Genomic DNA, 13,282 nt, shown 5'->3' on the forward strand with positions numbered 1-13,282 from the left:
AAACTAATGGTATATTTGAAAACAAATTCAGCCATATATGACAAGCTTACATCGCGAAATCGCAGTGGTAAGATACCCCTATACGAGTATAACGCTACACGCGCGCTCTGTGCGCTGTATGACGCTTGTCATCCATGGCGATAGTGTTATTTGAAATTTCACAGTGCAACCATAAAAGACGGACTGTTGAAGGATTTAACTGAAACACTAAGGTCTCGCTCTCTGTCGAGTCCGGGAACAGCCAACGTGGAGGTGGCGAAAGGCTGTTATCGTTTTTTTTTTCACTGTCTTTGTTTTATTTGCTTGTTGTTTCTTTTGTTTCGCTTCTTTGGTTGTTTGGTTTTGGATATTACATTTGGCATCTGCTTTGTTATTTTACAGTATTTAGGTTGATAGTTAGTACAATAATGAGGGGGCGTTGTATTATCCATTGCAAAGAAGTGCTGCATACACATACACATTGTACACCACGCACATCTGAATATTGCAGTATTATTGGACAACTGACAGCATCACAATTTTTAAAAGAATAATTAACAGGAGGTTCAAATTTATCAGGGTTTTTCTGTGATGTATCCGCCTCTGAACCATGCATATCTAAACGTGTTCACAAATCGACGGGATGAAAATTGATTATGAATCAGAGATTGAATTTTCTGGATATTATTCGTCAGGTGCGACTTTACATCATAGCCGTATAGGAGGATTACATCAGAGAAGTGTTTTAGAAAATTCTCCCACTGTCCGAATATGTAAACATCAAGTGACTTGACTATGCCGGTTGTGGTAAGTTCCTTTGGGACTTAACATAACTTAAACTAACTTATGCTAAGGACAACACACACATCCCATGCCCGAAGGAGGACTCGAACCTCCGACGGGGAGAGGTGCGCGTACCATTGCAAGGCGCATGAGACCTCTCGGCTACCTCGCGCGGGTATTCCGACTGTACCAGCCAGAATCGTCATACATTGTGTTATTTTCTTTGCTATAGATTGCCAGAAGAGTGTGTACGGGAAAGACCAATGTGCACTATAAATTATTACAATGGCAGCGGTGACTATGAGCATGAAGGAAGCATTAAAATGAACTTATTTTGGTCAGACGCCTATTGCGACCTGTACTGCGACCGTGTACTCAAGGAGAAGGTCGGCGACAAGAGCACGACGCTTCGGTCTACCCAAAATCTCATCACACTCGCATGGCCGCTTCGTGTCTATACCAATACACGTCATGCGGCAGGGCGGGTATGGACAGCGAATCGCTCGGTTCGAACAGGATAATGAGGAAGTGTTGGATGGTCGGACAGTAGGACGGCCATGTACTAATATATGCACGCACTTCAACTGCATGCGTACAGGTGCACGTATTGTCATTTAGTGATCACCGCTCCCATAAGTAGGTGGTCTGCATTTGCAGTCCGAAGGTCGGGTTGAAATCGAATGGGGTGTACAGAGAGTTACAGACTGAGCTTATAGCACGATGAATTCAAAGAGTGTGTTACATCTATTACACAAAAGCTTCGATCATCCTCAATACGATATCGACTCCCTCATTACCGACGAAGAAACATCGTTCGCATTACATTTAACGAATGTGATTAAATAGTCAATTAACACTAACGTATTTGTAGACAGTTATAGTACTCTGTCCTGCTATGACGAAAGTGTATTTCCTGAGGCTGTCACAGTGGAAGAGGTGTTTTAAAAGACTTACGACGATGTTGTGGAAGACAATGAGAAGAGTAAAATGATAGATTTAGAATACAAAAAAAGGCAGTTACGTTTTGGCGTGGTAAGAAGAACACTAATAGTTTAAAAACAGTCCAACATAGTTTCAGAAAGATTAAGGATCCAAAATCACTACATAGAAGGGAAACCCAAGTCACTGAAAGTAGGACACGAGGCGGTCAATTGTTACACATTTCCAAATATGTATTGGAACAATTCCAGAAGGTATGCGATAAATCACTACCTATTCATGACTTGGACCATAAACGATGGACTTTGAGGGCGAAAGATGAAGTTAATTTGTCGTGTCAACTATTTCCAGCATCTACGAGGTGGGTTCACCATTTTAAAGTAAGGCGTAGAATTACTTCCAGAAATATTAATAAATTTTTAACTCAATAACAGTTAACCAGTAAAGAACAATTACTAGAACAAGCTAATCCATTCATGGCAAACGTAGAATCAAATATTCCATCATTAGGAGAGGACAGTGTTCAAAATTCGGACCAATCTGGATTTAATTTGGAGACACATGCAGGACGTACCACAGATAATAAAAATTGAATGTCTCGCTCAATCGTTGATTTCGTTAACCCGTAACTACACAATACAGCCAATCCTATATGCAAGTGGTGTTATACAACCGCCTTTCTCATAATCTTGCAGGAATCATGTGGCCAGTTTGGACCCATTGATCGATAAACTATGTACAAAGACGATAATATTGTTGCGTTGCTTCAACATACGATAAATTACCAAGATTCCTGCTGGAACAACCGACATAATTCAGCCACTTGATGTTTACACATTCAGACCGTGGAAGAATTTTCTAAAATAGGTCTCTGATGTAATCCTACTATACTGATAAGCCGTAAATTTGCACCTGACAAATAATATCCAGAAAATCAAATCTTTGATTCACAATCAATTTTCATCCCCTCTATTTGAGACATTGTTTAGTTATTCGTGGTTCAAGAGCGGATACATCATAGAAAATCTGATAAATGTGAACCTCCTGTTAATTATTGCTTTAAAAATTGTGATGCATGCTGTAAGTTATGCAATAATATTGCCATATTCAGATGTGCGTTGTATACAATGTGTATGTGTATGCATCAATTCTTTGCAATAAATAATACAACGTCCGCTCATTATTGCGCTGACTATCAACCTAAATACTGTAAAATAACAAAGTGGACGTCAAATGTAATGTCCAAAGCCAAATAACCAAAGAAGCGAAACAAAACAAACAACAAACAAATAAAACAAATAGCATTAAAAAAAAAAAAAGAAACGAGAACAGCCCTTCGCCACCTCCATGTTGGTGAGTCCCGGACTCGACAGAGAGCGAGACCTTACTGTTTCTTTTGAATCCTTCAGGAGTCCGTCTTAAATGGTTGCATTGTGAAATTGCAAACAACATTGTAACCTTGTTATCATAAGCGCGATACGGCGGACACAGCGGGTGTATAGAAACATATAGGCGTAGTTCCAACTTATATCTGATTACTGCGGCTTGTGGATGTAACTTTATCATACTTGGCTGAATTAGTTGTTAAATATAATATTAAATTTGCTACACATAAACTTTTTACCGTTTCAAAACTTCTGAGGTGAGGGGAGAATTTCGAGTTACAACAGAACGTTTAAAGATGCGACTGCACAGTTGTAAAGTACAGTAGCAACCATGAAAACTATGTTTCAGCACCTTTGTTGCATCTCCGCCCTTTTCGACGATATGTGCTCAGAAAAATAACAACCTCGTTTTCTTCGGGATGGTTTTCACTACTTCAACACCCGTATGGGCACGTAAAAAAAATTCATGTCTCATATATTGACCTAGACTGTAACATATTGGAAGTGTATCGGAATCGGCGAGTGGAACGTCCGTAGTGTTACTTCGGAGTGTGGCGATTAAGCTATCAAAGAACTAAACGAAGGCCATTAGGTGGCGGCAGCATTAACCATGGAAAGCTAGTTAAAGAATAACTTTACAAACTTTTATGCATGGCCATTAAGTACATGCCAGAACCTCGTGAATAATTTGACAAAAGTACATTTAAGCTACTTTCATGGAAGAGAAACTCGATACTAACAGCATGAAATGAGCGTCATTAGATAACATCGTGAACAAATTTACAGAGAGAGTCTTAGTCAGTAATCAGAACAGAAGACATTTGCAACATATAATTGGTGTCGTACAGTATAAACATGAAACCGATATATTTAATAAATAATTGTAAGTTGTGAAGGAATAAGTTTACAGCCATTACTAAATAAAATGCTGCGTAGATATAACCAAGTATAGTCATACAGCAATAGACGAACTTGTAATAAATAATGTAATAGAATCGTTTAGATGAGACCAGATGAGTGGCAACGACTGGAAATTAAAAAGAACTACTATGCAATAAAAGGCAATTTCTTAATTTTTTTCTCTTAGCGCTAAACTGTATAACTGTCAAGCTGCTATCAGTTTAGAACAATCACAAAAAGAAATGTTACATGAGTATGACCAAATGTAATCATTACTCTAGTCGAACAAACAATGGATGACGTACAGTGCAACCATTTACGTAAGTCTAGATGAGTGACAACAATCTGAAATAAAATATTACAATATTTTCTTTTTTATATTAAAAAATGTAAAAGCAAAAATATTGTCAAATTACTCACGAGGTTCTGACGTACTTAATCGCAATGCATAGAAATTTGTGAATTTACTCTTCGACTTACTTTTTATGGATAATACTAGTGCCACCTGCTGGCACTTCGTTTAATTCCTTGGTAGCTTAATCGCCACGCTCAGTTTGGCACTGGTTCTATTCGAATACACAACGGCACTGTCAAATAATCATACGTGAGATGAGATCTGTACTGTATTCAGTCCATGTGCTCACTTTCGTGAGGCTTTGTACTAAAGTTTTAGTCTTAGTTTAGTCTTAGTTTACACTAAGATTTTAGTGTAAGTACGATACTAACTACAATTTCTTTGTAGTGGAATACTTAAATGCTTTCCAATGTTATTACGTATATATTTGCCATCGTTAATTTCCTTGTACACTTCATTTCCCACCTAAAGTCTGATGACGAAATTTTGAAAGGCGTACAGCTTAATAAAGAATTTTGCGATCAAGACCTTTCTATATTACAGAACCGTGACAAATCTGAATGGTCGTCTGCCTCTACCATGAATATATTTCTCCATCAAGTAATGGAAATGAGAAATGGTCAGCAGTTGTGACAGCACTGTTTACTTGCTGTCCGGTGCAGCCTGAGGCGCCTATGTGTATTGCTTCACAGGAGTTGCCTTTCCGTAGCGCTTTTGCTGCTGGTGGCCAAGACCTGGAAGTCGGTAAACGTCCTCTGCGTTCATGTTGGCGGATCGACTGGCTGGCTATCTCTATCTACTCCCTAATCTTAGAACTGAAAGTAAGAGGCTGTTTTGAAATGCGTGGGCATCTAGAAATTTTATGCGTTTGCCAGACTCGTCCTGGTGTTCTGCAACCGCTGACTTGATGTGTTGTCTTAGTTGGATATATCTTTCGTATAAAGATATCCGTGTGCTGATCGGTCGACCCTTCACGCCTACATACACTACTCCACAATCTCACCCGATTTTGTAAACTCCAGCAGCGTATAGCTTATCAAATGCATCTTTCGTGAGCCAAGAACTTATTTTATTCTGTTGTTACTTCGAAAAATCGGCTTGATACCTACTCGGCGGATAATTTTGCCCACACGTTCAGTGACGCCTTGAAAGGATGCCAGCAGGGTGATGTTTTGTGCTTCCTTCTGCACTTCCCTATTGCTTTCAACCTTTAACGCCTTAGTTTTATCTATCATCTGTCATCTCCATGCTATCCCAGACGGTATAGCTATGGCTTCCCGTCTCTCGTCTATTGCAGCAGACATCTTTATGGAAGCAATCGAAGAAACAGCTCTCCAGTTTGCACCATGGCACCTTCGTTGTCTGGCCATATGATGAAGAAGAGATACAGAACTTCCCCCAATCCCAGAATCAGCGCCGTGCGGTTCTAGGTGCTTCAGTCTGCAACCGCGTGACCGCTACGGTCGCAGGTTCGAATCCTGCCTCGGACATGGATGTGTGTGATGTCCTTAGGTTAGTTAGGTTTAAGTAGTTCTAAGTTCTAGGGGACTGATGACCACAGATGTTAAGTCCCATAGTGCTCAGAGACATTTGAACCATTTGAACCAGAATCAGCAACACAGCAAAAACTAATTGACCAAGGAGATAGAAAAGAATAGGGTGCTGCCTATCCTCGACATGGAACTGTAACGAAAACCTGAGCGTAAACTTGACTACAGAGTAAATAGAAAACCCATCAGCACGGACAGGTATCTACATGCCTCCTATAACCATCACCCTACGAAGACGAAATCCGCCCTGCACACTTATACCAAGAGAACCTAGAGGACTAGCGATGAAGAACATCTGAAAGTTAGCGCCCGAAAACCTCAAACCACACACACACACACACACACAGAACTGCATGTTCATTTTTGAGGCCTGTGGTTATCATTTACTTCATTTTCAGATTAATAATTATAGCTACTTGGACTATTATATTTTTACACTGATGAACCAAAGAAACTGATAGACCAGCATCTCCAACGCTGTGTAGGGCCTCCACGAGCTTGTAGAAGTGCTGCAAAACGACGTGGCATGGACTCGACTAATATATGAAGTAGTGCTGGAGGGAACTGACACCATGAATTCTGCAGGCCTGTCCATAAATCCGTAACAGTATGAGGAGGGGGGGGGGGGGGGAGGGGAATTTCTTCTGAACAGCGCTTTGCAAGGCATTCCAGGTATGATCGATAATGTTCATGTCTGGGGAGTTTTATGGTCAGTGAAGATTTTTAAACTCAGAAGAGTGTTACTGCAGCCACTCTCTAGCAATTCTGGACGTATGGGGTATCACATTGTCCTGCTGGAATTGCCCAAGTCCTCTGGAATGCACAGTGGACATGAATGGATGCAGGTGATCAGACAGGATACTTACGTATGTGCAATCTCTCAGAGTCGTATCTGGACGTATCAGGGGTCCCACATCACTCCAGCTTCACAAGCTCCACACTGTTACAGAGCCTCCACTATCTTGAACAGTCCCCTGCTGACATGCAGGGTCCATGGATTCATGGGGTTGTTTCCATACCTGCTCGATACAATTTTAAACGTGACTCGTCCGACCAGGCATCATGTTTCCAGTCATCAACAGTCCAATGTCGGTGTTGACGGGCCCAGGGGACGAGCAAAGCTTTGTGTCGGGCGGTCATCAAGGGCACACGAGTGGGCCTTCGTCTACGAAAGCCCAAATCGATGATTTTTCGTTGAATGGTTAGCATGCTGACACTTGTTGATGGCCCAGCACTGAAATCTGCAGCAGTATGCAGAAGGGTTGCACTTCTGTCACGTTGAACGATTCTCTTCAGTCGTCGTTTGTCCCGTTTTTGCAGAATCTCTTTCCGGCCGCAACTATGTCGGAGATTTGATGTTTAACCGGATTCCTGATATTCACCGTATACTCGTGATAACCCCACTTCGTCGCTACCTTGGAGATGCTCTGTCCCATTGCTGGTGCGCCGACTATAACACCAAGTTCAAACTCACTTAAATCTTGATAACTCGCCACTGCAGCAGCAACAGCCGATCTAACAACTACTCCAGACACTTGTCTTGTTATACAGGCGTTGCCTACACACAGTACCTTATTCTGCCTGTTTACACATCTGTGTATTTGAATATGTATGCCTATACCAGTTTCTTTGGTGCATCAATGTTAGTTGGTCAGTACCTCCAAGTGGGTGTGACAAGAGCAAGCCATTAATGCTTATCTGCTCCTGGATGGCAGGTCAGGTGGCGAAGTGTGAACATGTGGATACAAAACATAAGCGTCATCCACTTGATGGTGCTGTTACGGCCGTGAAGGAAACATCAGTTGATAAATTATGTGGCGTGGTTGTGGAAAGACTTTTTCACACGGAGAAAAAACAACCAACACACTGAAGTGAGCACATATTAAGGTACTAATGATCACAACGTCTGCACTTATACCTCTACTATCCTGTACTTAGTGAATTCCAACAGACATCAGGTTTTGTCTGCATATGAAAATGTTTACAGTGACTTCAAAAGTTGGCTCTTATTACTGAAATACAGGATATTTCAAAAGCATATCAGATTTCGTGAGACTGTATCCTCTACATGAATGGAAATGTGGGGGTTCATTTTACCTTAGGCAGAGGATCACAATACTTTCATTTCCAAAACAGCCATCTCATTTTACAGTGGTATATCTGTAACACAAATCTGCATACAACTATTTGTCGTTATTATAATTATGTGTGAAGACATCCACACAATAGTCAATCTCGTCACTTACTTTTGCAAGCATGTCTAGAGCTATGGCATTCACTGTCGTTCCTGTGTGACGTCGCAGCTGCCACAAAGTTCTTGGAAGGGGAACAAATAGTTTTTTCACAACACCTTCAGAAAATCGCTTGCTGTGAAATTGCACAACACTGAAGATCAATGGTGTAGTGTGTGATCCTTACGCCTCTGGGACATGCTGTGCCATATCTAGATGAAACTGATGCCTCACAGTTGTAACCGAACTGCACCTGTTGCGACAGAGATCTAATAGCGTCTTTTACTGGTATGTCATCGCCGCCTAGACTCGACTATATTGGGTAATGAGCGAGCGTGTGAAAGATCGAACTAGACACATTCGAGAATCCTTACCGGAAACCGCATAAACCCATAACTTCCAACTGGCGTCCAGCCACATTTTTTATTTCTAGGCGTAAGTTTACATTCAGCCCAAATTTCTATCTCCAATAGTGTACAAGTCTAGTTCGGTAAAATCGGAAGAATATTAATGAGTCACCCTGTACTTCAGAAAGGATTCAGCCTGCATAAAAATTTTGTGTTTTTTATCCTCTGACAAGTTTGTCCTTTGGTGAACCGTCGTTTTATTAACAGGTTTTAAGACAGAATCGGTATTTCATCAGAGTGGTTCTCAAATATTTCCTCATGTTCTTCATTATTTGTAAATTTCCACTTTTTTTTGTTTTTAATGAAGCTATCAGTTTTGTTATAATCTTCACTTAATGCCAACAATCGGTTTAGATAGCATATAATTTACTGTCAAGTATTCACATGAAGCCGGCCGGAGTGGCCGTGCGGTTCTAGGCGCTACAGTCTGGAACCGAGCGACCGCTACGGTCGCAGGTTCGAATCCTGCCTCGGGCATGGATGTGTGTGATGTCCTTAGGTTAGTTAGGTTTAATTAGTTCTAAGTTGTTGACCTCAGAAGTTAAGTCGCATAGTGCTCAGAGCCATTAGAACCATTCAAATGAATTTAAACAGTCTAACCATTGTTTCATAAGAAGTCGCTTTCTATGTGGACTTCTCTATGTAGACTTTGTAACCATCGGAAATCATCTATTTTTATGGTTAACTTACCTCCTAATTCCAACTTTTCCTCTTTTGCCTATTTCTGTTTTCTTGTGTGCTTTGGGAGAGTTGTTTCAGTTCCTACCTCCTCTTAGCCCGCATCTCGTGGTCGTGCGGTAGCGTTCTTGCTTCCCACGCCCGGGTTCCCGGGTTCGATTCCCGGCGGGGTCAGGGATTTTCTCTGCCTCGTGATGGCTGGGTGTTGTGTGCTGTCCTTAGGTTAGTTAGGTTTCAGTAGTTCTAAGTTCTAGGGGACTGATGACCATAGATGTTAAGTCCCATAGTGCTCAGAGCCATTTGAACCTACCTCCTCTTATGTTGGCTATTGGGTAGAGAAGAGTTTGTGTTTACATCTCCCATAACCCTAATGGCACGCAGAGTCATATGCAAAAGCCTAGCAGATACCCTTTCTTTCTATTAATTTTCTTCCTAGAACATATAGTCTCATTTTGGAATTTTTCCTCAGTGATGGGGACCGAGCGAGGTGGCGCAGTGGTTAGCACACTGGACTCGCATTCGGGAGGACGACGGTTCAATCCCGTCTCCGGCCATCCTGATTTAGGTTTTCCGTGATTTCCCTAAATCGCTTCAGGCAAATGCCGGCATGGTTCCTTTGATAGGACACGGCCGATTTCCTTCCCCATCCTTCCCTCACCCGATCTTGCGCTCCGTCTCTAATGACCTCGTTGTCGACGGGACGTTTAACACTGGTCTCCTCCTCCCCCTCCTCCTCCCCCTCAGTGATGGGGGACTATACTCACTATTTGGGAACGGACGCTATAGTTATTATTATCATTATAATTATTATTGTTACTGATGCTGATACGTGTACACTGAGTTGATAAAAATCATGGGATACCTACTAACGTTAAGTCGGACCTCCTTTTGCCCGGCGCAGTGCAGCAACTCGACGTGGTTTGGTCTCAACAAGTCATTGGAAGTCCTCTGCAGAAATGCTAAGTTATAGTGCCTCTATGGCCATCCGTAATTGCGAAAATGTTACCGGTTCACTATTTTGTGCACGAATTGAACTCTCGATTATGTCTTACAAATGTACCATGAGATTCATGTTGAATTCACTCGAGTTGTACAGAATGTCCTTCAAACCAAATGTGAACAGTTTTGGCCCGGTGACATGGCGCATTGTTATCCATAAAATTCCATCGTTGTTTGCTGCAAATGGTCTCGGTGTAACCGAACGTGGCCATTTGCAATCAATGATCGGTTCAGATGGACCAGAGAACCCAGCACATTCCATGTAATTAGAGCCAACGCTCTTGCAGAGTCACGATCAACTTGCACAGTGCCTTGCTGGCAAACTTGGGTCCATGACTTCGTGGGATCTTCACCACACTCGAATGCTACCTTCAGTACTTACCAACTGAAATCGGGACTCATCAAACCGGCTCACGGGTTTCCGGTCATCTATGATCCGACTGATATGGTCTGGAGCCCTGGAGAGGCGCTGCGTTCGAAGTCGTGCTGTTAGCAAAGGAACTCGCGTCAGTGTCTACTGGCGTAGCTCATTAACGTCACCCTTCGCCACACTGTGCTAACGGGTATGTTCGTTGTACGCCCCACATTGATTTCTAGAGTTATTTCAAGCAGTTTTTGTTGTCTATTAGCACTAACAACTCTATGCAAACGCCGCTGCTCTCGATCGTTAAGTGAAGGCCGTCCATGGTGAGAGGTAATGCCTGAAATATGGTATTCTCGGCACACTCTTGACTCTGTGGATCTAGGAATAATGAATTCCCTAACGATTTCCGAAACAGAATGTCCTGTCGGTTAACTTCCGTCGTGATGCCATAATCATGTTGGAAACCTTTTCAAATGGATCATCTGAGTACCAATAACAGCTGTGCCAATGCACTGTCCTTTTATACCTCGTGTACGCGTTACTACCGCCATCTGGATGTGTGCACAACCCTATCCCATGACTCAGTGTAGACTGAGAAATAATGGTCGTTCCATGACATAATTTAGGTAAATATTTATGTTCGTTTCTAATATACATGCTCAGGTTTAATTTATGACTTGATGTGCGTATACTCTTGAAGAAAAGTAACAAATAAGTGACTTTCATAACTTTATGAAGCCAGATTTCATACAGTTTTCTCTTTCGTTGATTAAATTAAATAGCTACTACTATTAAGTTTCATTACATTTCAATGATGTATCTATACCGATCAAATTTTAGATGGTAACACCGTAGGCTCTGTGATTCAAAATAGTAAGTTGTGTGCCAAAGCAATATTGTGGAAAAACTCGAATTTCAAATAGTAAGATTTAAAAACAATAAGTTTTGTAGAGTAATTTCATGTCTGCACATAACTACTGTTTTCATTATTTACAACTATTTAGCTGAAATTAATTCCTTTTTAATATTTGCTTGTATCATGTTTCCAGACTATTAGTGAATTTGTAACCATCTCACACTATTTTTGGGACAAATATACACAGATGAGCACATCTGGTTTCAACACAAGATTGTATTGTTTCACACTGCCCTAAGGAGTTAACTAGATGTTTTCATACAGTTCCACCAAATAACTCAAATATAATTTTTGTTTTATGTGCTTTATATTAACAAATCATGTATATGTCATTATGATTTGAAGTGTACAAATTACCAGTTCCACATTCATCTTCGCTAGGATGAACAGGTAGTTCATCATTGATGTAAGCATCACAGAAGTCTTTAATGTTTAATTTCTTAGCTAGTCGGTGTAAATCAAAATTATTTATTATGGTTTTTATTGATTGATCTCGCAACTTTTTTAAAAAATCCTGTACCCTTCTTTCCAAATGCTAGATTATGTCTCTGTTGCTTTGGCAACTTAATATCTTCTCCTCATTGCTTATGAAGCACACTTGTTACTGCACCCAGTTAATGAACATGATGAACTAAATGCACGTAAAAATAATAGCAAAAATCCACCTTTTTTGTTCTGTTAGTCCATTACTTTCCTTCTTATTCACGAAACATTTGATAGTCGTTTTCACAACAGGTCTGACTAATGATGTGACTAAGCTTTTGCCATTCTTCTTATCTCCCTTTCTGTTTTGAGCATCAGTTAAATAATCATTCATGCCACGTAATTCATTCTTATTGAGTTTAAGTTTAATTGCTTATCTATAGGCTTATCATAAGCAGCACATTTTAATCAGTCCTAACGTTATTCATTTATTCATTAAAAATGCTACACTGTTCATCTATTGTCATGAAATTCAACTCTCATACCTAGGTTTCACTTTCTACACATTATACCTCTATTTCACCAAATGGTTCACCATTACTAGACATACTTTCTTTCACCAATTTAAGCAGTTCTTCATCTGTTTCATGTTCCTCCTCGAAAACTCTGTGTGTAATATCATGTCTTTTACACCGATGATCTACTGAACTGATACCTTTATCTCCTGATACAAATCTTTCTCTAACATGATACTGGGTTTTCAGTCTGAATTCCCTGGTAGATACATTTGAAATTGCACCTTTTTCATTAATGTGTTTACTGTTCCTTTTCCATATTTTCCTATCCTCCAAAGTGTATGTGGTAAATTATAGTAAATGTTGATAAAGAAATCATTGAATTGATTTGATAGCATATATATGTTACATCAACCTCCATGGCGTCACTTTCATTGTGACTTTCAATTCGCCTGTCTTACCTGAATACGTTCTGGCTGGTTTCCTCAGACTTAGGGTTCGGCCTTATATACCTAACCCTATGCGCTGTTTCAAATGTCAGCGATTTGGCCATACGACAATGAGTTGTGGGGGTGAACCAACCTGCGGTATCTGTGGCAAGGCAGCTCATGAAGCTGGGACCAACTGCACATCTCCAGCGCTGTGTATAAACTGCTCTGGGAGCCATCCCGTCTGGAGCAGAGACTGCCCCGTCTTTGCGGAAGAACGAAAAATTCAGGAGATCAAGGTGACAAAGAGGCTACCTTATGCGGAAGCCAAAAAAGAGTACAGGGCTACAAAACCCCCTGTCTTTGCCACGTCCTATGCCTCCTTGGTGCACAACCGTGCGTCGCGAGTCGACGCTTCGACGCAGACCAT

The sequence above is a fragment of the Schistocerca serialis genome, chromosome 4 (genome assembly GCF_023864345.2).
Source record: "Schistocerca serialis cubense isolate TAMUIC-IGC-003099 chromosome 4, iqSchSeri2.2, whole genome shotgun sequence".
NCBI classification, from domain to species: Eukaryota; Metazoa; Arthropoda; class Insecta; order Orthoptera; family Acrididae; genus Schistocerca; species Schistocerca serialis.